This window comes from Dasypus novemcinctus, chromosome 12, assembly GCF_030445035.2.
Source record: "Dasypus novemcinctus isolate mDasNov1 chromosome 12, mDasNov1.1.hap2, whole genome shotgun sequence".
NCBI lineage: Eukaryota > Metazoa > Chordata > Mammalia > Cingulata > Dasypodidae > Dasypus > Dasypus novemcinctus.
In genome coordinates, this window is record NC_080684.1 from 108029488 (window position 1) to 108054751 (window position 25264).

At 46.9% G+C, this 25264-nt stretch overlaps 1 protein-coding gene across 2 annotated transcripts in view; it reads left to right on the forward strand.

Moving 5' to 3' along the window:
* Window positions 1-25264, forward strand: part of TBC1D22A (TBC1 domain family member 22A) — a 361556-nt gene that overhangs the window by 123043 nt on the left and 213249 nt on the right. The window lies entirely within an intron of this gene.

Sequence of the window (25264 nt, forward strand, 5' to 3'; positions counted from 1 at the left end):
CAACTGAGATGTGATTAGAGAACTGACATTCCTTGTTAAATAGACCATTTAATTAATGTGGTAAATAAGTTTGTCTTAACTACTTTCCCATCAACTTGTATGGTCGGACCCAAGTGACTCTCAATGCATTTGCCTGAATTACCAGCAAGGTAGGGTGGAGGGCACGGCCGCGGGTTAATAGTCCGGAAGAGAGGGCAAGTGGTATTGGTGTCCTACAGGTGGTGTCTTCATATAAGCTCAGACTCTCCTCGCCTCTCTGCCTCCTTGCAGCCCTAACACGCGTGTGCGCACACACACACACGTGTGCACTGAGCGTTGCTTTGGAACCCTGTGGAAAATGGACATTCTAGTTGGTGGGCGCTTTCTATTTTGGGTGCTGGCTTTCAGCTGTGATGGTGGCACTCTAGTCCTCTGAGCTCTCGTTCCCAGTCTGGGGAATGCTAGTGTTTTAGCCACGTCCATGTTTTGTGAGGCTCTGCCCTTCCCATGTTTGTTTCCTCGGGTGCCCATGTTTTGTGCTCGCCGTGGCTGGGGGCCTCTGTGGATCATGGTGGTGGTGCTGGTCCTGTGGGTGAGATGCCACCCGAGCGTCCTCTGGCCCCACCCCCACCCCAGGTCGGTAGGAGCCTGCAAGCCTGGCGCCTGTCCTCTGGCAGCTTGTGGAGTTAGCAGGGAAGACAAGTCTTACATGTGTAATGAGAAAGCGTAATCAAAGTAATTAGGCATGCTACCAAGAGGAGGCTTGCCGCGCTCGTCTAGGGGCCAGGGCAGGGCGTCATAGACCAGGCAGCTTTCCAGGCACGTCTTGAGGGACGGTCAGGGGCAGGTGTGCGGGCAGAGGGAGCCACGGGGTGGGGGGCAGGCGTGGTGTGGAAAGCCCAGCGAGGGCCAGAGTGCGTGGAGTGCAGTGCTGGGTCAGTGATGGCGGTGGGGGCTGGTGGGACAGAGAAGCCACTTGGGACGGAGTTGGGGGAGGTGCTGAGTGATTTGAGGGGAGGGATGGCTTCCGTGTCTTCAAACATCTGTGCTGGTTCCGCTTGCAGACCCGGGGCGGGGGGTGTCTTCTAGGACGGGGACACCCGTGCCACCGAGGACGGCGAGCTGGGTGCCGGGGCTGCTGCCGTGAAGTCCTGGTTTGCTGGGTGTTTGAGCAGAGACCGCTGAAGTTTAGCTGGTGGCATTCTTTACGTACGCTGCTGTCCTCCAGGGATGATTTCTGACAACTGCATTTGTGGTTTTGGTCCCCGAGCCTCTTGCAGGACTTTGGGGTCCGTGCTCTGTTGACAAGGCAGTCAGACACTTGGGGTGCAGAGGGCACGGGGTGGGACCTGAGGCTCGACCAGGGCCTCTGAGCTGGTGCCCCGTGTGGGTTACCCCCTTCCTGTAACGCTGAAACCCCAGTTAGTGGAGGTGCGAGAGCCCTGGGGCAGGGGTCCCTTAGCTGGCTGGGACAGCCGCGCGGCTCTGCGGCCTGACGGGACCGTGTGGCCGCTGCTGGTCGTGTCGCCACCTCCCTCTAGGCCAGGGGTTCTTATAAAGGGTCCGTGAGTGTGAATTGAAATTTAAAAACATTCTTGTGGGGGCGTGTTGGTGCGGGTGTGACTTACTTGTTAAATAACACACAGCACAGTGTGGACTTTGTAAGGGGTCCGTGATTTTCACCTGACTGGCAAAGGGGTCTGGGGAACAAAAGAGATTAAGAGCCCCTGTTTTAGACCCATTTTGTCACCCCCGCAGGAAGCCCGCTCTCATTAGCAGGACTCCCCATTGTGCTCCTCGCAGGCCCTGGCATCCCTGGTCCACTGTCTCTAGGCTCGCCTGTTCTGGACCTTTCTTGTAGAGGGACTCATAGCATGTGGTCTCTTTTGACTGGCTTCTCTCCCTTAGCCGCTGTCCACGCGTCACCTGTGGGGTAGCGCTCAGCGCAGCAGGATGCTGCCCCATCGGCCGTGTGGGTGGGCCGTCGGTGCGGGGCTAGGAGCGGGCCCACCTCGTGGCTCTTCTGAATGTAGCTCTGTGAACCTTCACGAACCGGGTGTGTGTGGCCGTGCGTTTTCATTTCTGCCAGGAGTGTGGCGGCAGGGTCGCAGGGGAACTTGGAGGCGCAGCCAAGCTGATTTCCAGAGCAGCTGCCCCGTAGTCCCACCTGCAGTGCGTGAGGGTTCTGATTTCTCTGCATCCTCACCAACACTGGCTGTTTCCTGGCTTTTTGATTGTAGCCATCCTAATGGGTGTCAAATGGCAGCTGGTTGTGGTTTTGTTTGCAGTTTCTGATTGACTAGTGACATTACTCTCTGCAGGCTTCTCAATGAGGTAAACTTTGCAGATATCCCTCATGGCTTCTGAACGCCGGGACTTAGTTTTCCCTCATCACTGATGTGCCTTTGTGTTCTCTGTCCTTGGCGTGTCCCTCACTGATGGATTGTCAGCTCTTGGGAGTTGGCACTGTCTTACTGACCAGGCAGTGCGCCTTGCACAGAGGACCAGCTGAACTGCATCCTTAAAACAAGTTTGTGTTTATCATGCAGTTAAAACTCGGGGCTTTAAAGTAATTTTAATAGAAACACTGCTTGGTGTGGGGAAACCTGGGAAGTCTTGTCAGCGTGAAGGAGGAAGCTGAATTGCTCGACAGTCCTGCTGTTGAGAAGGGAGCATTTTCCCACACAGCCAGGTGGAGCGAGCCGGGGCGCTCCCCCACTTCCTCCAGCCTGTACCTGCCCTTCCGAGGAGGTGCTGCTCAGCTCCTTCCGCCTTGCATTGGCCCGGGCTCCTCTTCACGTACACGGGGGGCACAGGAGAACCCCACCCGTGCCTCTGGGTGGTGGCAGCGCAGGCCTGGGCACTTGCTCGCCCTCCTGGGCTGCAGGCCGGAAGCAGAGCTGGCTCCCCGTTTCTTCTTTTCTGTAGGCACTGGGAGCAAGGCCCTTTTCCAGGCACTGCATTCACATCACCAAGAGCATTACGTGTACAATTACGTTTCATGCTTTTTTCATTTAACCTATAACCTAAGCTTTTTCCTTTTCAAGAGCATTTCTGCCCTCCGCGTGCAATATTCTACAGAGATAATGCGGGCATAATTCCTGAAACCATTCCACTGTCGGATGTTTTTAGTCTCTTCCCCCCACTGCGGGCATGGTATAGTTTTTAAGTAAAGCCTGTATTTTTCAAACAAAGACTCACATTCCTTTTAAGAATGTTAAATTTGATGTAAAATGAAGAAATATTATTCCATCCCCTTGAGTTGCACAATTTAAGTAGAGAGTTATATTTCCATTTAACTATTTTTCAGCATAGCAAAAAACAAAGAAGTAGTTTTCCTCCCTCTGATGCCTCTGTGCTATTAAAAGTCAGAAGTGATTTTGGCTGGGCAGTTTGGACTGACACCTCAGGGGAATTGAACATTGGTTGTGTTTCTTGGAGGGAATGACTGTGACCGCGTTTTGGAAAGTGAGGAGTATTTCACAATTGATTCTTACTTCATTTAAGCTCTAATTGATTTGATTTCATATGCCATTTTCTTTTAAAATAAATTGCTCTTGAAAGCAAATATGGAAAGGGACTGCAATAAACAATATATTTACTTAAGAACATTAGGAATATTTATTTTTACATTACTGCTTGTAAGTTAGAATCTCTAAAGGATAGGTTGTTTCTAAACATGTTAATTTTGCCTGAAGTTGGCATTTTAGCATGCAGTACATGTAATTAGTGTACGATTGGCAAGGGAAGTAACTTCCCTTAAACTGCTGGGATGTACAGGAGAAATAACACAGAGAATTTACTATTAGCTGAATTTTAGTGGAGTAGTCTTTTTTTTAATGCCTACTTCCATTATTGGGATATAAATTGGGCTTTGACTGACAGTGAAGGAAGGAAGGACTGTTGCTAGTTTCTTACTGTTAAACGGCAGTTTTAGAAATGATTTCTTTGAACTTTCCTTTCTGCTGCTCGGTGTATCTTCCACATTGCTACCCCGAATGCCTCTTGCAGTTGAGGAGGCGATGAAAGCCTCTGTGAATAGGACGTTTTCTTTGGCAGTTCTCGTCCTGTGCAGGGGAGGCAGAGAGCAGGGGGCTCTGGGAATGCCAGTGGTTCAGAACCAGAGGGGCGGCTGCTGGGCGTGCAGCCACTCAAGTGACCAGGCAACGCCACGGCCCTGCAGAGCCCTGGACGCCCTGCTGCTCCTCTTTTCTAATTAAAAACATTTTAACATTGATCGGAGTAATAGAACTTGTTAAAAAGATGTAAAATTCGGTAACTATATAACTTCACTTCCCGCAATCTGATACCGAAACATTTTGCTTATTTCCTTCTGGCCTTTTTGTCAGTGTACTTTTTAACCTACTAGCAATTACATATGTACATTTCAAAATTGCTTTTTGTTTAATATTATCTAAGCATTTCCCCACATCATTAAACACCCTTTAAAATACCCTTTAAAAGTTAGCAACATGCTGCTTTGAATAATGGCAAGAAAAACTAGGTGGAAGAGCAGCAAGATCCAGTGACACTGAAAACCAGCAAGATCAGCAGACGAACACAGAGCACTTCACCCGCGCAGCCGAATGCACAGTCTCTCGGTGCAAGTGGAACCTTCTCCAGGCTAGAGCCTACGGGGGCCATAAAACAAGCCTTCTTACAGCGACAAGGGTGGGAGTCATACTAAAAATCAGCAACAGAAGGAAATAGGAGAGTTCACAAATGTGAAAAACTTACAGTAAACTCTGGGTTACCTTTGGGTCAAAGAAGCTATCACAGGAGAAATTAGAAATTACCTTGAGGTGAATGAAAATGAAAGCACAATACACCAAACTTACGGGGTAGAGCTAAAGCAGCCAAAGGGAAATTTATAGCTGTGTAAATGCCTATATTAAAAAAGATCTCAAATTATTAATTTAGTCTTCCAAATTTAGAGACTATGAAAAAATGAGAAAATTAAAACCAGATCATACAGAGGAAGCAAGTAGTAAAAGCTAGAGTACAAATTAATGAAAGAGAGAATAGAAGAAACAGAAAATCAAGAAAACCAAAGTTGTCCTTTGAAAGAGCCACAAAATCAACATACCTTTAGCTAGACCGATCAAAAAAGGCCCCAAACAATAAAAAAATTAAAAAAAACATAATAGTACTATTACCAAAATCGTGAATGACTTTAGAAATTAAACAGGATTAAGCAAATTTATGAACAATTCTAGATATTATATAACATTTACAAAATGGACAAATTCCTAGAAAGATATAAATTACTAAAATTGACTCAAGAAGAAATAAAAATTCTGAGTAGGCTTGTAACAAGTAAGGAGATTGGATTAGTAATAAAAAAAAATCCTGCATGGAAAGGCCTGGGCAAGATGACTTCACTGGTGAAATCTACCAAACTTTTAAAGAACTAACATCAATATTTCACAAATTCTTCCAAAAACTAGAAGAGGAGGGCACTCTCACTTTCCAACTCATTCTCTGAATCCAATTTCCAGATACCCTGATACCAAAACCAAAGACATCACAGGAAAGGAAACACAGGCCAAGTCCCTAGGAATAATAAAGATCCTTCACCAAATACCTGGAAACCAAACCTAACCACCTATCAAAAGGCTTATCCATCATGAAAAGAGTGGGGTTTATCTCAGGCATGCAAGGTTGGCTCAACACGTGAAACTCAATCAATGTAATGCACTGCGTTAACAGATTAAGGACAAAAACCACATTTGACAAAACCCAGCACCTTTTCATGATAAATCCTTAACAAACTAGGAATAGAAGGATACTTCCTTCCTCATAAAGGGCATCTATGAAAAACACACAACAAACATCATACTTAATATCCCCCCAAGATCAGGGATAAGGCAAGGATGTTTCATCTCAACACTTAAAACAATGTACTTGAAGTTCTAGCCAGAAGAGTTAAGCAGGAAATGGAACCAAAGGCCTCCAGCTTGGAAAGGAAGTAAAACTGTTGTGATCTCATGTATAGCAAATCCCAGGGAATCCATTAAGAAACTGAGACCTAATAAACAAGTTTAGCAAGGTTTTTTGAAATGAGATCAATATACAAAAGTCAGTTATATTTCTGTAACTTGCTGTGAACAATCCATAAGGTAAATTATGAACACAATTCTATTTATAGCGGTATTTAAAAAGAATAAAAATACTTAGGTATAAAGGTATAAATTTAACAAAATATAAGATGCATATTCTCAAAGCAACAAAACATCACCCAAAGAAATTTTTTTTGAAGATATTAAGATTTATTATAAAAATATAGTCATTAACTGCAGTGAGTTATTGGTACAGGAATAGATAAATGAACCCAAGAAACAGAATAGAGAGGCCATGAGCAAACTCTTGCTTGTATGGAAAAGTCGTCATTACAAAGCAACGGGCAGTGGCAGGCTAATCTATAAATTGCGCTGGGACAGCTGGATGTTTTAACATTCTAGCGAATAACAGACTTGTAAAAATAGTCTCCCCTTCCCCAAACCTGCTGTAAGTGCAATTAATTTAGGCACAAATACAGAACTTAATGGAAGTGAGATAACCAAACAGCCAGAACAGATGCTATATATATTGTGGTGACTTTTTCATTTTCCATTCCCTCTAAATTCATGAAGTGTGAATACCTGCGAGAGACGCTGTCAGGGCAGAAAACAGCCTAATACATACTGTACCACTGCCCTGTTACACTCAAGTTTGCATCATTAGTCCAGAAGAAATTTCATTTACAAACTTGTGCTTCTGTTTAAGAGATATTCCCAAACAAATGCTTCATTTTAAAAAAAATTGTATTCAGTAAGAACAATGCCAATCTCATGGTTAGTGGGAGAATGAAGAATCATATTGTTTGATCAATACATTTTCCTCTGTCTCTCCAGTGCACTGAACAGCGTGTCTCTGAACAGACCACCTCCTAAATACAAGATGCATATTCTTAAAGCAACAAAACATCACCCAAAGAATTTTTTTTAAAGAGATTTATTTCATTTATTTCTCTCCCCTTCCCTGACCACCCCCCACCCCCGGTTGTCTGTTCTCTCTGTCCATTTGCTGTGTGTTCTTTTGTGTCTGCTTGCATTCTTGTCATGCGGCATGGGTAACTGTTGCTTTTTTGTTGTTGTTGCATCATCATGTGGTGTCAGCTCTCTATGTGTGTGGCACCACTCCTGGGTAGGCTGCGCTTTTCTTGTGCAGGGCAGTTCTCCTTGCGGGGCACACTCCTTATGCGTGGGGCACCCCTACATGGTGGACACCCCTGCATGGCACGGCACTCCTTGCGTGCATCAGCACTGCGCATGGGCCATCTCACCACACGGGTCAGGAGGCCCTGGGTATCAAACCCTGGACCCTCCATATGGTAGGTGGACGCTTTCTCATTTGAGCCACAACCACTTCTCATACCCACAGAATTTTAAAGCAGACCTAGGTAAAGGGAAATGCATCTCACGTTTATAGATTAGAAAATTAATGTTAAGATAGCAGTACTCTCCAGACTCATCTACAGATTAGAATTGGGGAAATGTGGGGATTACCTGCTAATGAGTATGAGTTTTCTTTGGGGTGGACAGAAGGTTTAAAAATAGATTATGATGGTGGCTTCACAATCCCTTGAGTGTACTAAAAACTATTGAATTGTATACTTCAAATAAATGAATCGTGTGGTTTATGGATTCTATCTTAGTGAAGCTGTTTAAAGAAAAAGTAGAGGCATGCTGTTCATTGTGAGTTGACATTGGAGTTTGCCAGCTTTGTATTTTTTTTGTCTGTCTTATTTTTATTTATTTATTTTTAAAATTTATTTATTTTTAATGTTACATTAAAAAAATATGAGGTCCCCATATACCGCCCCCCCCACTCCTCCCATAACCACAACCTCCTCCATCATCATGGGACATTCATTGCGCTTGGTGAATACATCTCTGAGCCCTGCTGCACCACATGGTCAGTGGTCCACATTATAATGTACACTCTCCCCCAGTCCACCCAGTGGGCCATGGGAGGACATGCAATGTCCAGTAACTGCCCCTGCAGCACCACCCAGGACACCTCCAAGTCCTGAAAATGCCCCCACATCACATCTTTTCTTCCCATTCCCACCCTCAGCAGCTACTGTGCCCACTTTCTCCATCTCAGTGTTGCATTTACTTCCACTACTAACTCGCCAACTTTGTATTGATGAACATTTGGTGGATTCTACTTCTCCACTGCTACTAATAATGCAATGTATAGTGTATCTCAGTTCATAAGTCCTTGATACTTAAAAATTACTTTTATATCAATGTTACATGTTCCTCAGTTAATGCAAGATAATAACTACAATAGCAGTAAATCTGCTTTAGTTAGTGGCTCCACTCCCCTTTATTTTTGTTTCTTCCCCAGTCTTGAGGGATTTAGGGCGAGGTCCACTTGCAGCTTCAGGCTGGGAAGTGGTGTGGCTGTTATAGGGCTGAGGAATACCCTGTGCTCTTGGGATGGGATTGGCCCATCATCGTTTTGTTAGTTGTTCAGGGTTTGAATGCATTTTTAATTATTTTTTAAGCCTTCTTACAAGAAGAGTCCCTGATTTAAAAATCTATGAGTTGGAAAGCAGCTGTGGCTCCATCAGTTGGGCTCCTATCTACCATATGGGGGGGTGAGCTGGCACAGTAAGATGGTACAACAAAGGAGACACAGAAGAGGGACAATGGGAGGTGTAGCAAACCAGGGAGCTGAGGTGGCTGAAACAGTTGAGTGCCCCTCTCCCACACCAAAGGTCCTGGGATCGGTTCCCAGTGCCTCCTGAAGAGACTACAAGCAGACACAGAGAGCAGACAGAGAGCACAAAAACATAACAGGAGGGAATAAATAAAAATAAATCTTGGGAAGCGGCTGTGGCTCAATCAGTTGGGCTCCCATCTACCATATGGGGGAGCCCTGGGTTCGTGTCCCGGGGCCTCCTTGTGAAGGCAGGCTCGCCCACACGCTGAGGAGAGCCAGCCCAGGCCCCGTGCACACGGCCTGCAAGTGCCACGGAGGGCAGACTCAGCAAGGCGACGCAACAAAAAGGGAGACAAGTAGAAACAGAAGAGTGCACAGCGAATGGACACAGAGAGCAGACAACAAACAAGCTGCGAGGCGGGGGGCAATAAATAAACATAAATACAGGCACACAGAAGAACGCACAGTGAATGGACAGAGAGCAGATAGCCGGGAAGCCCAAGGGGCGGGGGACTAAAAAAATTACTGTGAGTGTTTTCCAGTCTTTTTTTTTTTTTTTTTTTTTTAAAGATTTATTTTTATTTTTATTTAATTCCCCTCCCCTCCCCTGGTTGTCTGTTTTTTTTTTTTTTCTGTGTCTTTTTGCTGCGTCTTGTTTCTTTGTCCGCTTCTGTTGTCGTCAGCGGCACGGGAAGTGTGGGCGGTGCCATTCCTCGGCAGGCTGCTCCCTCCTTCGCGCTGGGTGGCTCTCCTTATGGGTGCACTCCTTGCGCGTGGGGCTCCCCTACGCGGGGGACACCCCTTCGTGGCAGGGCACTCCTTGCGTGCATCAGCACTGCGCATGGGCCAGCTCCACACGGGTCAAGGAGGCCCGGGGCTTGAACCGCGGACCTCCCATGTGGTAGACGGACGCCCTAACCACTGGGCCAAAGTCCGTTTCCCTTTCCAGTCTTGATAACGTTTGCTCGGCTCTTTTCCAGAAAGATGTTGAGATGGATACTCTCACCAGCCACGTAAGGCATGGCCATCTCATTCTGCTGTTGACCGGCTCTGAGCGCTGACTGGGATACCCTCTTGATGGCACTAGGCAGGACGTCCGCCTGTGTGTGTGTTTACATATGTGCTTCGCTCATCTGTAGCTCCTTCAGTATCTGAGTGTGCAGCTCTTCCCACACGGGCCGTAAACTCAGAGATGCTGAGTAACTTAGTGAATTAATTGAAGAACCAGGAGCAAGCTACACACTATCTAGTATTGACTTTTTAAGAAGATTTATTTATTTATCTCCTTCCCCCCAGCCCCTCCATTGTTTGTGCTTGCTGTCTGCTCTCTGTCTTCTTTTTAGGAGGCACTGGGAGCCAAACCTGGGACCTCCCATTGGGAAGGAGGCACCTGATCACTTGAGCCACCTTTGCTCCCTGTGTGTTGTGTCTCTCATTGTGTTTCCTTGCTGTGTCTCTTTGTTGTGTCATCTTGCTGTGTTGTCTTGTCGTGTCTGCTTGCTGTCTTGCTCATCTTTAGGAGGCACCGGGAACCAAACCTGGGACTTTCCGTGTGGTAGGCGGGTACCCAACTGCTTGAGCCACACCCGCTTCGCTTCCCTCTGGTATTGACTTTTGAATTTTCAACCTAAAGGTAGCTTATTCGGTTGGCCTAATTGGCACTCAGCAAAGGTAAGGAGTGTGTGTGAGAATGTGTGTGTGTGTGTTACCGTCCTAGGGCTCTGTTATGGAAGCACATGTTTGACCAGCAGACCCTTGTGGACTTGGTACACAGGAGGACCTTACACAAAAGGTGGCTTGGTCTGTGGCCTGTGACGCGCCCTCAGCCACGTGGACGATGGCTGCAGGCCGGGCAGCTTTGTGCAGACGCAGCCCGTGGCGCGGCCTCGTCCATGTCTGATCACGTCCATGTGGAGAAAGATGCCGGTGCTCCCCTCAGGTGAGAGGGGAGCCTCTGCGGGCAGAAGCCGCCCAGGGGGAGAGCGCCCTCTCGGGCTTCGGGCCCATTCCCCAGACGCTGTGCCTGCTATCTTGCCCCCCTGCGCTCTCCTCACCCCGCCCCGTCAGACCCCCCACGGCTCAGGCATCCCCCTCGGGAATACAAAGTGATGGCTTTGGTGCAGCCCTTTCTCCTGTGGCACAGCTCCTGGTGTCCATCTAACACTCACGGGGCGTCCGGCTGCGCTCGGGCCCGCGAGGCCCCCAGGTCTGGGCTGACCCGCGCCGGCGGGCTCCGCCCCTGCTGCTGCTTCCTCGTCCTCGTTGCGGCTGAGCCGCAGGCCGACGCGCATGGGGGAGCGGCCGCTCTGGAGAGCAGCCCAGTGCCTCCCTCCTTCCCCCGTGCGAGGGTCACACGCTCAGGTTGTGGGCAGACGCGCTTCACTCCCTCCCTCTGAATTCTCACCCCGGCCTTCTGGTGCCTTGGCCTAGAAAGAGCGGGGGGCGTGGGGGGCAAGGCGCGTGCAGAAGTTACGCACTCGCGACCCAGAATCCCAGCCTGCCTGCCTGGCCCCCAGAGTGACCCCGGCTGGGACCCCTGGGCGGAGCCGGCGTGGCACGTCGCTGCGTGGCCTGGCTCTTCTCGGTGCCTGCCGTGGATTTACCTGGTCGTGCCGCCTTTGTGCTTGCCCCTGACAGTTACAGCAAAGGACTGATGTCTTCACTTGATGGTGTTTCGTAGTGACGCCCTCCCTGAGCTCCTCCTTGTTGGAATGTAATGCGGCCTTTTATCCTTGCACCCTGCCTTGTAGCATCCTTCAGAGAACAAGCTCTATTTCTTTTCCATTGAAAAACAGTTTCACTCTTTTTTTCCCTTCCTGATTCAGTTCCTTTCTTTTAAATGAGTTTGTCTTCATTTCCTGTTTTAAATTGCAGCCTTTGCTGAAGTGGTCCTGGCTCTGGTTAAGAGGAAACAAATAAATTGCTTTAGAGAGTCCTTCCACATCTGACTCTAGTAATCCACGGTGTAACTTAATGGCCAGAACCTTCAGGGCTTCAGTCCAGGGCCTTCCACAACACTCGGGAGTGGATTAATCCAGGGTTTCCAGGGCCCGTGTGGAGGTGGTCACGGCCGCCCTGGGGCGCCTGCTGCTGGCTGAGGCTCTGCCCAGCAGACCCCTGACCCCTTTGGCACGGTGTCCCCGGCATTCCGTGGCCCTGCGTCCTGGTCTGGAACCAGAAGCCCTGGGTGATAACTAAAGCCTGAGAGAGAGGCGGGGGCGAAATCGAAGGCCTTGTCCTTTCCATTGGAAGAACATCCTCCTTTCTCCCTGCAAATCCTTGCTCTTCTTGATTTTTTTGTATTACAGCATTCTAGAATATTTCTTCCATCCCAAATACAAATTACTGCCCATTTTGTTTTTTGACATGTCACGGTATTTCCTTTTTTCACAAAGGTTACATTGTTACAGTATCAAGACAATTTCGAAACTGAGTCATATTTAGTTAACATTAATTTAAACAGTTTGTGGACACCCGTCCTGCCCTTCTCCCCCAAAGTCCTGCAGGTTGCAGGGCCCAGCAGTGAGGTGTGACAGCCCTAAGGTCTGGGCGTTGCTTGAGGGTTGAGTAGTGAAGCCTGCAGAGCGCCAGATGGGACATGGCATCGTCGAGGGCCCGTGACGCCCAGCGTGCTGGCTCAAGGGTGGCGTAAGGGGGGCATTGGGGAGCCTGCTGCGACTGTGGAGGGAAGAGTCGGTACCTGAGACCAGAGGTCCCCAAGCAGCTCATGAGTTTCGCAGGCCGGCTGCCAGCCAGAGCGAGGTTTTGAGATGCCAGGGAGTGCAGGCAGGCCCTCGGGCGCTCGTTAGGAGCTGCGCTTTGACCCATTTCTGGCTGTTGCATGGTGTGCAGTTATTTTCATTTTAGCCCTAGCAATTCCATTGCATTAAAAAAATAATTGCCAGTAATTGGTTACTGGATCCTTATGATGCACTCTGTTTTCTGTTGGTTTCATTGTATTTCCAACTCCACACTAAGTTGTTGGGGAAAAAAGATCCCTGCTTGCCTGTATGATCGTTGGTTAAGGAATGCCTGGCTCTGAGACTGGGGGTGTCTCTTCTGGCTCATGGCTGCAGGCATTTGTGAGTTTGCAGAAAGCCAAGCGCTCTGCTCTCGCAGTGAGGCTCTGTGGAACGCTCTGAGCACTCTGCCACGTGCTGCTTCACTTGGGTCTTGCAGAGCCCTGTGGGGGTCTCTCCCCGCTCTGCAGATGAGACGTGGAGCACATGGCTTCCCAAGGACACCTGAAGGTCACCTGGCAAGTACATGGGGTGGCCAGGTCTACTGACACCAGAAGCTGAGCTTTTCCCACCAGTTTACCCCCTTCACATAATAGCAAGAGAAGGATCAATGAGGCGTTCAGATGGTGGTGTGTTCTCTTCTGTTTGTGAGCATTTTTATAGTATTGGTCTTTGTATTTTTGTGCTCTCTTCATGAATGATACTATTCTGTGGTTTTTTGTTTTTTTTTGGAGGGTACTATTTCTTTCATATATATTTTTTACATGTTACATTTGCTTCATAAAAGGAATTAGGAAGGTTTCCTTATCTTTTTAAAATTGAAATTGGTTTGCTAAGCCTTTCTAGCTCTAACAAGGTTGGTTTTGAAAATCATCATATGACTAGGAAAGTATCTGGTTCATTTAGGATTTCAAATTTAGTTGCCTGGAGTTTTGCAAAATAATCTTTCATGATATTAACTTTTTTCCTGTTTTAATGGTTCTCTATCTTTTATCATTTATTATTTTGTATATTTGTTCCTTTTTCATGTTTAAGTTAAGTAGTGTATGCCTATTATTTATTTTTTAAATAATAATTTTTATTAATTAGACTCACTAATTTACTGAATTTTCTCTTTCATGTATTTCTGCTTTTACTTTTGCTATTTTCTTCCTTTCCTTTTTGGTTTACTTTGTTGTTTTCTTTCTTTTTTTAAATTAAAGGAACATACAGAAAGTACAGTTCCCATATATGACCCCTTGCAAGCAATTATTCCTATTAATAACCCTTTGCATCAGTGTGGTACCTTTGTTTCAATTGATTAAACAATATCATTGCATTTATACTGTTAACTGTAGTTCACAGTTTATATTAAGGGTCACTGTTTGTATAGTTCTATGAGTTTTAAAAATTTTGATTTCTGGTATCTATTTATCCTTCCCTTTGAACCACATTTTCTGGGAATTAAATTAATTTATTTTACTTTTATTAATTGTATGATTAAATTGTTACTGCTGTGTATTTTTCTCTGGTAACTACCTTAAATATAGATTCTGATGTATAGTGTTTCCATTGCGATTTTTAAAAAACTCTACTCTTTGAGTTTGGTTTTCCTCTTTGACCAAGACTTATAGAAGTTTTCAAATATTTCTCAGTGGAGAAACTGGAACCCTCGTTCATTGCTGGTGGGAATGTAAAATGGTGTAGTCACTTGGAAAGTGGTTTGGAGAGTCCTTGAAAAGTTGACTTGGCAGTTCCACTTTTAGATATATACCCAAAGAAATGGAAAGCAGGCTCTTAAACCCATCGCTGTACAGCAGTGTGGTAGCAACAGTGTTCAAACAGTCAAAAGGGGGACGCGGCCCCAGCGTCGGTCGACAGATGGCGGATGAGCTAAATGTGTGCGCACACACGACAGAATCTTACTCAGCCGTAGAAGGGGTGGAGTCCAGAGACTTGCAGCAACATAAGTAAAACTTGAAAACATGCCGAGTGAAGTAAACAAGACACATGCCTTCAGTTACGTGAATTATCTAGAAATGGCAAATTCTTAGATTCTTAGAGACAGAAAGTGGATTCACGGTGGCCAGGGGATGGGAGGAGGGGAAAAGGGCAGTTGTCACTTGATGGGTGGAGAATGTTTGTAAATTCTGGAAATTTTAAAATAAGATTAAAACAATAATTCTAGTGGAAAGAATTTATGATAAAAGTTTTTGTTAGTAATTTCTAATTTTATTGCACTGTGGTCAGAGAAGGTTGTTTGTAATACTTCTGCTTTATGGCCACTATTGATGTTTTGTTGTGAACTAAAATGTACTCAATCCTTGTGAATGTCCCACGGGCACTCGTGAAGAAGGTGTGCTCTCTCTCACCGTAAAGTTCATTGCACTAAGATTTCTCTTACTGGTTTTGGTGCTTAGAGCTATGTCAACAGCTGTTTTTGTCCATTTGCTCTGGATTGTTCTGAGAATGGGTTGCTACAGTCTCAAAAGTGTGTTTCTCTCTGTGTCTACCTGTGTCTCTCAGTTTTGCTCCAGAATAGTGGTGACTGTGTTACTTGGTCCTTAAATATTCCTTAGTGTTTGATACTTTTAGAAATGAATTCTGCTGTGTGGGACATTAGGGCAGCTGTCCCCACTCTCTTTTTGTTTCCGTACACCCTCTACATCTTTGTCCATCATTTTATTTTTAGCTTTTCTTTGTTTTTTAAAATTCTCTCTCTCTTTGTATGTGTATTAGGGAAATTGTAAGTTTATGGAAAAGTCATGCAGAAAGTGCAGAGTTCCCACCCCCAGCCCCTAAACACGCAATTTCCCCTACTATTTTCACTTTCCATTAGTGTGATATTTTTTTACAATTGATGAAACAATGTTATCATAATTATAGTATTGGTTGTAGTCCATAATTTACATTAAGGTTCATTGATTTTTGTTTTATAGTCCTATGGCTTTTAACAATATATATTCTGGTAACAAATATGTAACCTAAAATTTCCCCTTTTAAGCCCATTCAAATATGCAATTCAGTGGTGTTAATTACATTCACAATGCTATGCTACCATTGCCACTATCCAGTACCAAAATTTTTCTGTCCAGCCAAATGGAAATTCTATACCAATGAACAATTAACTCCTTATTCCCCACCTGCCCCCGGCTCCTGGTACCCTGTATCTACTAGTTTCTGACTTTGAGTTTGCTTTCCAGTTAATTGACATCAATGAGGTCATATGGTATTGTCCTTTTGTGTCTGGCTTATTTCTCTCAACATGATGTCCTCAGGGTTCATCCATGTTTTAGCATGTGTCAGCACTTCATTCCTTTTTACAGCTGAATAATATTCTATTGTGTGTGTATACTGCATTTTGATTATTGGTTATTCAACATTGTACTGGAAGTTCTGTGCTTGATGGACTCTTGGGTTGCTTGCATCTTTTGGCACTTGTGAATAATGCAGCTATAAGGGCAGGTAGGCAAATATCCCTGTTTTTAATTCTTTTGGATATATAATACCTAGAAGTGGGATTGCTGGGTCATATGGTTATTTCTGTACTTAACTTTCTGAGGAACAGCCAAACCATCTTCCACAGTGGCTGCACCATTTACATTCCCACCAACAATGGAACTATTAGTTCTTACTTATTTACATACTTTCCAACACTTTCTAGTTTCCATTTTTTGAATAGTAGCTATTCTGGTGGGTGTGAAATGGTAACTCATGATATCTATTTCTTTAATGGCTAGTGATATCGAGCATCTTTTCATGTGCTAATTGGCCATTTATATATATTTGGAGAAATTTTGTTTACTTTTGTCCATTTTTTAATTGGGTTGTCTCATTTTCTTGTTGAGTTGTAGAATTTTTTTGTATGTATATGTTGTTTCCAAATATTTTCTCCAATTGGGTTATTTTTTTACTTTCTTGATAAATTCCTTGTAGGCACAAAAGATTTAAATTTTGATGAAGTCCCATTTATCTATTTTTTTTGTTGTTGTTGCTCATGCTTTAGGTATAAAGTCTAAGAAACCATTGCCTAACAAAAGACCCTGAAGATATTTTCCTCTGTTTTCTTCTAGGAAATGTGTAGTTTTGGTTCTTGTATTTAGGTCTTTGATCCATTTTGAGTTCATGATTGTATGTAGTATGAAGTCAGGGTCTATTCCCATTGTCTTGCATATGGCTATCCAGTTTGCCAGCACCCTTTGTGGAAGAGACTATCAAGTGGACTTGGCACACTTATCAAAATTGGATGTAGATGTGAGGGTTTATTTCTTTATTTTTTTCTTCTTTATTTTCTTTTAAATGTTATATTCGAAAAATATGAGGTCCCCATATACTCCCCATTCCACCCACCCCACCCCTCCCACATCAACAAATTCTTCCATCATTGTGGCACATCCACTGCACCTGGTGAATACATTCTGGAGCGCCGCTGCAGCACATGGACAGTGGTCCACATCGTAGTCCACACTCTCCCCCAGTCCACCCAGTGGGCCACAGCAGGACACACAATGTTGAGAGTTTATTTCTGAACTCTGTTTGGTTCCATTGGTCTGTATGTCTGTCCTTGTGTCAGTACCATATTGTTTTGATTTCTGTAGTTTGTAATGTGTTCTAAAATTGGGAAGTATGAGTTCTCCAACGTTGTTGTTCTTTTTAAAGATTTATTTTTTATTCAGAGCCCTTTACCATTCCAGATAAATTTGATATTTAGCTTTTCCATTTATGTAAAGAAGGCTGTTGGAATTTTGATTGGAATTGCACTGAAATCTGTTAATCACTTTGGACAGATTTGACATCTTAACAATATTTGTCTTCCAATCCATGAATATGGCATGTCCTTCCATTTATTAGGTTTTCTTTGATTTCTTCCAACAATGCACTTTTCTTTGTGCAAGTCCTTCCTTCGTGTCTGTTGGGAATTGAGCCATGTCCCCTACAGAAGGCGTGTTCAGGTCCCAACATGGCCCCCGTGTCCTTGGGCATGAACCTGTTTATATATGGTACCCGAGCGGATGTTATTAGCTAAGGTGTGCCCAGACTGAAGGAGAGTGGCCTTGATCTAGTAGGGCTGAAGGCCTTAGAAGGAAAGGAAATGGGTCGCAAAGGAGATGCCATGGGGAACAGCCAGAAGCTGTAAGTCATTGGAACCCAGAAGAGAAAGATTGCCACGTGATGGAAAAGCCAGTGATCCAGGATTGCCCCAGTCACTGGGGAGGAGGCCTTGGCTCGCTGACGCCTCAGTCGTGGACTTATCCCGGCCTCAAAACTGTTGGTAAATAAATCCCCATTGTTTAAGCCAGCTCCTATTATGGTATTAGTTTTAGCAGCTAGCTTGGTTACATTTATTCCTAGGTATTTGATTCTTTTAGGTGCTTTTGTAAATGGAATTTTTTTGTCTTCTCTTTCAGATTGTTCATTTCTAGTGTATAGAAACACCACAGATTTTTGCATGTTCAGTTTGTACCCCACCACTTGACTGAACTCAGTTTTATTCCCTGATATATGTTCTCTAGTGGCTTTGTTGTGGATTTTTCAGGACTTTCTCCATATAGGATCATGTCATCTGCAAATAGGGCAAGTTTTACTTGTTCCTTTCCAATTTGGATGCTGTTTTCTTTCTTTCTCTTGCCTGCTGGCCTTGGCTAGAGCTTCTAGTACAATGTTGAATAACAGTGGGGACAGTGGACATCCTTGTGTTCTAGATCTTACGGGGGAACTTTCAGTCTTTCACCTTTGAGTAAGATGTTAAGAGAGGGTTTTACTTTTGTCTTTTCTTGTTTTCCAGAAAGCAAAATAAAATTTACTTTATTAATTTTGGTTTGTGATAAATCCATAATGCCTTAGTTTTTCTTTTCTTTTTTTTCTTTTTTTATTGAATTGTCTTTTAAGGTACACAGATCACAAAAAGTTACATTAAAAAATGTAAGAGGTTCCCACATACCCCACACCCCACCACCCCACTCCTCCCACATCAGCATCCTCTTTCATCGTTGTGGCACATTAATGCATTTGGTGAATACATTTTGGAGCACTGCTGCACCACATGGATAATAGGTCTGGGATGCCTTTTTCCTTTTTCTTTCTTTCTTTTTTTTTTCTTTTACCAGGAGGTCCTGGGGATCAAACCTGGGTCTTCCATGTGGTCAACAGAGGCTCAATTGCTTGAGCCACAGCCCCTTCCCATAAATGCCTCTTAAGATTTTTGTGAGTCCATTCTTCTTTGGTAACTTTGTAATTTATCCTTCATTTTTGAGATTGTTTTGTCTGTATCTTCCATTCCTTTCCTGAGTTCAAGCATCTCTGCTTTATTCCTCCCTGTTGTTTTGTCCACTCTATGCTTAGAAATTTTTAAATTTCTGAGTCTGGTCTTTTCTTCTACCCTCCATTGCTGGTTGGAGTGTACTTGACCTCTTCTGGAGTGTTGCCTTACCAGTTTTCCCCTACTTCATGGTTCTTTTGCTGGGGGGGCCCTTTATATTGTTGATAGGTATGGACTTTTCTGAATGGATGTCTCAATTTTTCTTTGTTCATTTGTTTGTATTGGGGTGTTTTGTAAGATAACTGTCAGAAATGTCAGGTCATAGTAATTCATCTGATGATTTCAGATGATTTTATTGGTTTTGGTGGGCTGCATGTGGGAGGCCTTTGATTTTGTGTTTCTTTTTTGCTTTGCAGAGTCCAGTTCCCTCTTTCGCTTCTTTCTTCCTCACTACCAAATTGCCTAGGGCCATTTCTTTTTCCTTTTCCCCATTTAAATCGCTTATAATCTGAGGTCCTTTGATACTGGTCAGTGTTTACAAACGTAGGTGGACTTAACCTTTCAACCCTCAGGCCCTTTCATCAGCGGCCTCCAGTTTTGGAGTCTTGCTTGCTGCCCGCAGAGCCTCTGGGGACGGCGGGGAGGGCGGTGAGAGGTTGTGGCTGGGATCGGGTGGTTTTCATTTTCCCTGACTAAGGTTATTTTGAGGTTCAGCCCTTCTGTTTTTGAGCTTTGCTGAGAGCATGGTTTCAGTGTGGACTTACTGTGCCCTTCTCGTTGATTGTGTTGCTTCGGGAGGCAATGGTGGGGGCGGTCGTGGGTGGCTGCTGGTGTCTTCATCTACCCACATTTCCTCCCTCCAAAAACTTTTATTTCCTGCCTCAGTGGGATGAGCTGTCCATTCTTACTTTGTGCAGTTAGTGTGCATCACCAGTTCTAGCATTTGGCATTCTTTTCAGGATCATTTTCTTCGGAGAACCACGAGTTAATCGTCAGGCTTACAATTGCAGCTTGTGCTCCCAGATGGGGGTGCAGTTCCTGGCAGGCTGCCGGGAGGGAAGTGGGTTTTCACTGTCCCTCCCTGTCTGGATCTCAGAGGACCCAGGGAGACCAAGCCTGGGCACGCGGAGATCCTCCCCTTCTTGGGACTCAGTGTTCCTTGGCCACACCAGTGGGAGGCCACTTGGCTGGCCCCCTCCTGACACCCCGCCCCTCTGTGCACCTTTGCTCAGGGAACCCATTGAATTCTGATGGCAGCGGCAGTGGAGACCTCAGAGGGGTTTCTGCAGGGTGAGGCATGGCCAGGCCTGGGCGCTAGAGCCACTGCCCCAGGACTTTGGTTATGTTGGAGTGTCCCTCATCTGTGCTCTCCGGCATGGCTGGTGACCACCAGGCCCTTGTGGCATGAGCCTGTGAAATGTGGCCAGTGATGGAGGAAGTGAATTTATAATTTTATTTAAGTGCAGTTTAAATAGCCACGTGTGTGTGGCTGGGAAGCACAGCCTCGAGGAGATGGTGCTGGCTGCTGAGGGGAAGGGGCTGGAGGGGGCAGCCCTGGAGGGTGGAGTGGGGTGGGCGGGACCTGCGTCCGGTACAGCAGTGGGACCTGCCCCCCTGGGGCCGTGTCTTCAGGCCCCCCCCAACATTAGGACGTTGGAGGGGGCCTCGTACAAAGTGGGGCCTGCTCATCCTTAGGCCTGCCTGGGAGCGCTGAACTGGAAGCCAAGTGTGACGGTTGAATTTCTTGAATCTCCGAAAAAGATTGTTCTTGATCTAATCTGCTCCTGTGGGTGCTGCACCCTTTGGCTGCATTAGGTTCACTTTAGATCAGTCATTCCTTTTGACTGGGCTGCATCAGTGAGGCGTGGCTCAGGTTGAGTGTCTGCCCTCTTCCTGGGTCCCATATAAAGGGAAACCCAGGGAGACACAGAGAAGGGCGGCCGCCGTATTGGTCCTGCCGTGAGAGGGAGGACGGGGGAAGGCAGGGGAGCCCCAGGGTTGAGAGGGGTTACGGGGTCTGGAGCCAGCAGAGCTCAGAGGCTTGGGAAGAGGCCCCGAGGGGCTGGGCCCACGGAGCAGCTCATGGGCGGGGACGGGCCCTGCTGTAAGCCTGTCCCACGTGGCAGGACACCAGGACGGCCAGCAGCTGACTTTGGTGAGAAAGCATCTCTGATGGTGCCTGAGCCTGGACATTTCACGGCCTCGGAACTGTAAGCTTTTACCCCAGATAAAATCCCCATTATAAAAGCCAGCCCATTTCTCGTCCTTTGCCTCGGCAACCCGTTGGCAAACTGAGGCACCATGACAAAGGGCGCTTGCTGCCCTGTCTCCCTGCCCTGCCCTGGTGTGGGCAGGGCTTTCTCGTCACCCCTGGTGAGGGAGAGGGGAGGGGCCTTGTCCACTGTCACCTACTGTGCTCTTGGTTGGAGGGTCGGCCCTTTCTCGGCGCTTACCGTTCTGTTCACCGAGGCCTGGGTTATTTGAAAAGTGCCAGCACGTTCGGCTGCCCTGGTGGAGAGGTCTGCTGGTGAGGCTGTCAGCTGGTCGGGTCTATTCCAGCCACAGTCATTTCTGTTGTCAGCCAAGCAAATAAACACCCCAAAAATTTGAAGTTTTTTCTCCCATAGTTCATATTCAGAAGCCTGAGACAAACTCCCTCTGAATCTAAGAGATAATCCTGAAAGTCAGTGAGGAACAATGGAAACCCTGGTTAATGTCAGAAGGGAGTGGGAAAATAGGACCGTGGCGTTGCCTCTGGGCTGCAGAGCTCACAGAGTCAGCCTGGGTCACAGTGGCAGCCCGGGCCTGCAGTCTTGGAAGCACGGAGCAGTTTGGCCACACGGAGATGGGAGGCAGGGAGCTTCGGCGTGGCCAGTCCCCAGGGTGGGTGACTTCCCCCGCCGTCCCCCGTTCCTGAGGCTGGAAGCGGCCTGGGCTCGCTCACTGCCCACAGGAGGCTGTGCAGGTGCTGGCGGCACCGCTCACTGGCAGGACCCAGCCTGCTCCCTGGGCGCGCCGCGCCGCCTTCCCCTCCTTCCCTGCTGGGTCCTGTGGCTTGAGGAGGGGCCGAAGGCTGAGCCGTGACTGCCGAGCCCTGACCCCCACCCCCTGGACTGCAGCTTGTGCAGTGTTTTCTGTCCCTGTCTCCCCGTCAGCGCCTGTCTTGGTTTCCCCGGCTCGATCGTAAGTACCATGAAATGATGAGCCTCATCGTTGGACCTGGTTGGCTCAGGCTTCTGAGGGGAGGAAAAGCCCAGAAGCGCGCATCTGCATGGCGATGCTTTCTCCTGGGCGGCGGTGGCGTTCCGGGCCGGCGGTTCGTGCGGAGGTCTTCTCCTTCCTCTTCCGGCTCCCATGGGCGTCCCGCCTCGTCTCCCTGTGGCCCTCTTTCTGAGGCCTCCAGCAGTAGGTGTCATTCTTAGTTGGTAGCACCTTAACAAGTTGGCAGCACCTTAACTAAGAGTGACACCTTCCGAGGGCCCTCTTGACAGTGCTTCACGCCCACGGGCATGGGCCAAGGTCAAGGACATGTTTTTCTGGAGCACAGCACCCCGTTGGCTGCCGCGTCAGTGCAGGACCTGCACTTCTCACCTTGTGTGCTGCCCCCTCTCCGTGGAGTTACAGCCTTGCAGAAGCTGCCGTCCCTTGAGGCTGAGGGTGCCGGCATCTGCTAGCCCAGCGCCCAGCGTCCTTTCTCCGGGCACGGGGCTCAGGCTGGGGAGCAGCGGGCCCTAGCGCTCCCTCGACCGGCACCCCCTGCACAGCCTGCCTGCGGGAGCTCCCGGGCCAGGGCTCCAACTGCGCGGTTTCTCGGTAACGTGTGCTCGCCCACCGGCCCGGCCCCAGCAGTTGTTCACGCGCTCGTTTGGTGACCTTGATTCCAAACAGCTTCTTCCGACAGCCAGATCAGCAGAGCGTGAGACTGGCTCTCCGTAATCATGGATCCTTCTGTTGGGTTTTGGACAAGGCTGTCATTTGCTGCTGTGGCTCTGCAATGGATCCCTGCGCGGCAGAATCAGACGTGAGGGGAGCCTTGCTCAGGGGGCTCTTGGGCGCCGGCCGGCAGGGCAGGAAGGCAGCCTGCGCCTCTGCTGGCTGAAAGAGCGTGCTGCTCACCTGCTCCACACGGCCCCGCGGACAGGGCTGAAAGGGTCCTTCATGTTTTAGATGCAAAAACTGGAAAAAACACAAAGCAACAGAAATTCCTCACAAGCCAGTTAGGCTGGACTTGGGGACTGTCTTAAAGTTTTGTCAAATGCTCTAAATGTGTGATCATTCTCAAGATTCAAATCTATATGTTCTGAGCATATATGAAATTATTCTCGTTGTTTGGGCACACAGGTCCTTCAGCGGCCACACTGGAAGGGTGTGTGACCTCAGCCCTCAGGGGCACTCTGTGCTTTTCTTAGTTTTGAGGAAAGCCCTTATCCCTCTCTGTATCCTTGGGGTCCGTTTGAATTTCCATTTTAAGCATTTCAGACTTATTTGTAAGTAAGGGTTGATATTTCGTGACATTTGTTGTATTGTTCAAAGAACAAAGAAAAACCTTATTTATTTTTAATCTCATAGAATCCATTCTGGCTTGTAATTATCATGAGTCCAGAGGCCCTTTTTAAGATATATTATGAGGTCTTACTGATCTTTTCCTATATCTTGAAATATTTTTTAATTTTTCATGCTAGAAATTATTTTTCCTAGCTATTCTAAAATGGACTAAAATAAGAGAATGGAAGAATGATTGGAAATACCCGTAAGAGTCTTGTGATAGTGAAATAAACCATTCCTTTGATATCATTCTTCAGTTTTTTTCTTGTATTGGTGAAATGAAGGCATTATCTTTCCAGGTTAAGTCTGAAGACACCTTCTTTGTAGCCTTTTTATAACTTTCATTGGACATGGTAGAGAATGCAGAATTTCTTATCTTCCACTCATAATGGTGTAGAGAGGGAAATTAGCTGAGGAAGACGTTTCATCATTGTTATACGGGTCAGAAGTGAATCCGAGAGGCAGCGAGCAGTCCTCCACGTGCTAACGATGAGGGCAAAGCTGATCGTACGAGGAAATTCTCAGACGTTGTCTTCAGCCAAAGGTATCCTGGACGACTTTTGCCAAACTCAAGCATCGTTGAGTGAGTAACATAATTCTAAGGACAGAAAGGAAGCGAGGTCCACCGTCCAAGTGCTCATTCAGCAGGAAGGCTTCGTCACACGGTGTTTTGTAAAAGGACGTGGACTGATGCCTTCTGTTGAAAACGTGTGGCAGGCTTGTGGGCCAGCCATTCAGAAAGGGACTCGTGCTGGAGGCAGGTGATCAGAAGGAAATAGACGGAGAAGTGAAAAAATTCGTTGGCTGGATCGTTCTCTTTGGTGTTCTTCAATCTGTAAATGAAAATCCTTTGTAATTATGGAACAAAGAAGATGGCTATCCTTCAAGAAAATTATAAGCCATCAAAAATTTTTGGAAGTATTGTCTTTTGACAATGCAAATACAAAGAAAGCCAGCAGTAATGGTAAAGACTTGACCAGAGGTGGATTTGGTGTTTGGCATTACTGCTTGCAGTGGGGATATGTCCCAGGGTAAGTCGTGAAGGTGGAATGAATTGCATTCAAAGGACGTTGCCCATTTCACATATATAATATGTACCTTCGAAAGAAGGAAAATTTGGGGAAAATTGAATTGGCTATGTTTAAAATTTCTAATATAGTTGTTTTCCCCTTTTATTCTTAATTCTTCAAATTATCAGTAAAATGGTGAAAAACATATAAAAATAAAAAGAGGGTCCATTGGCCTCAGTGGGGACTCTCCTCCCTGGTGGGCTGAGGTTGATGGAGCGGCCTGTGAGGTGTCTCCTGACGGGCCTCAGTGCCTGGGGTGTCAGAGCCCAGGGGACGTGGCTGGAGGGGCGCTGCGCGTCAAGTGCGGCCCCGCGAAGGCTTCGCACAGCCCGACTGTGCAGAGGCTCTTGGAAAGAGTCCAGCCCACGGAGTTGTTGCTTCTGGGAGTGGCACAGAGGGTGCGCCTCACCTTCCTGGACTCTGGGTGTGGGTGGGGGGCACCCAGAGTGCAGGCTCCCTGGCCCTGGCAGGTGTGAGCGTCACGGACGGCCACTGTGTCCCTAGGGTTAGAGCGTGCCCGGGCCTTGTAGGTAGCTGGCAGCTCTTCAGCTGAAAACTGGGCTTGTGCTGAGTCAGCTGGCAGAGCCTGGCATTGGGTTTCCATGTCTGTCTCCTTCTTCCTTCCCCCCCAGGCAGGTAAGTGAGGCCTTGGGCCGGCCCTGGGCCTGCCGGGCGCTGGGCCAGCCGTGTGCTCTGTGCCTCACGGCTGCGGAGGGCAGGGCTCAGAAGGTGTGGGAAGAGGGCGAGTCTTGGTCTGGGGGTGGACTGTAGGTGCAGCAAAGGACCGTCATTGGTAGTCTGCGTCTCTCTTGGGTAAGACCTCATGGGCAGCCCTGTAGGCTGTTCATATTCAACAGCAGCATTGAAGCGCTTTTCTTTAAACTTTATTTTGGGGTTGTCTTTTTTCTTTCTTTCTTAATTCTGAGAGATGAATAGGAAAACTCTGGTCCACATTTGTGGAAAAATGCTCAGCTTTTAAA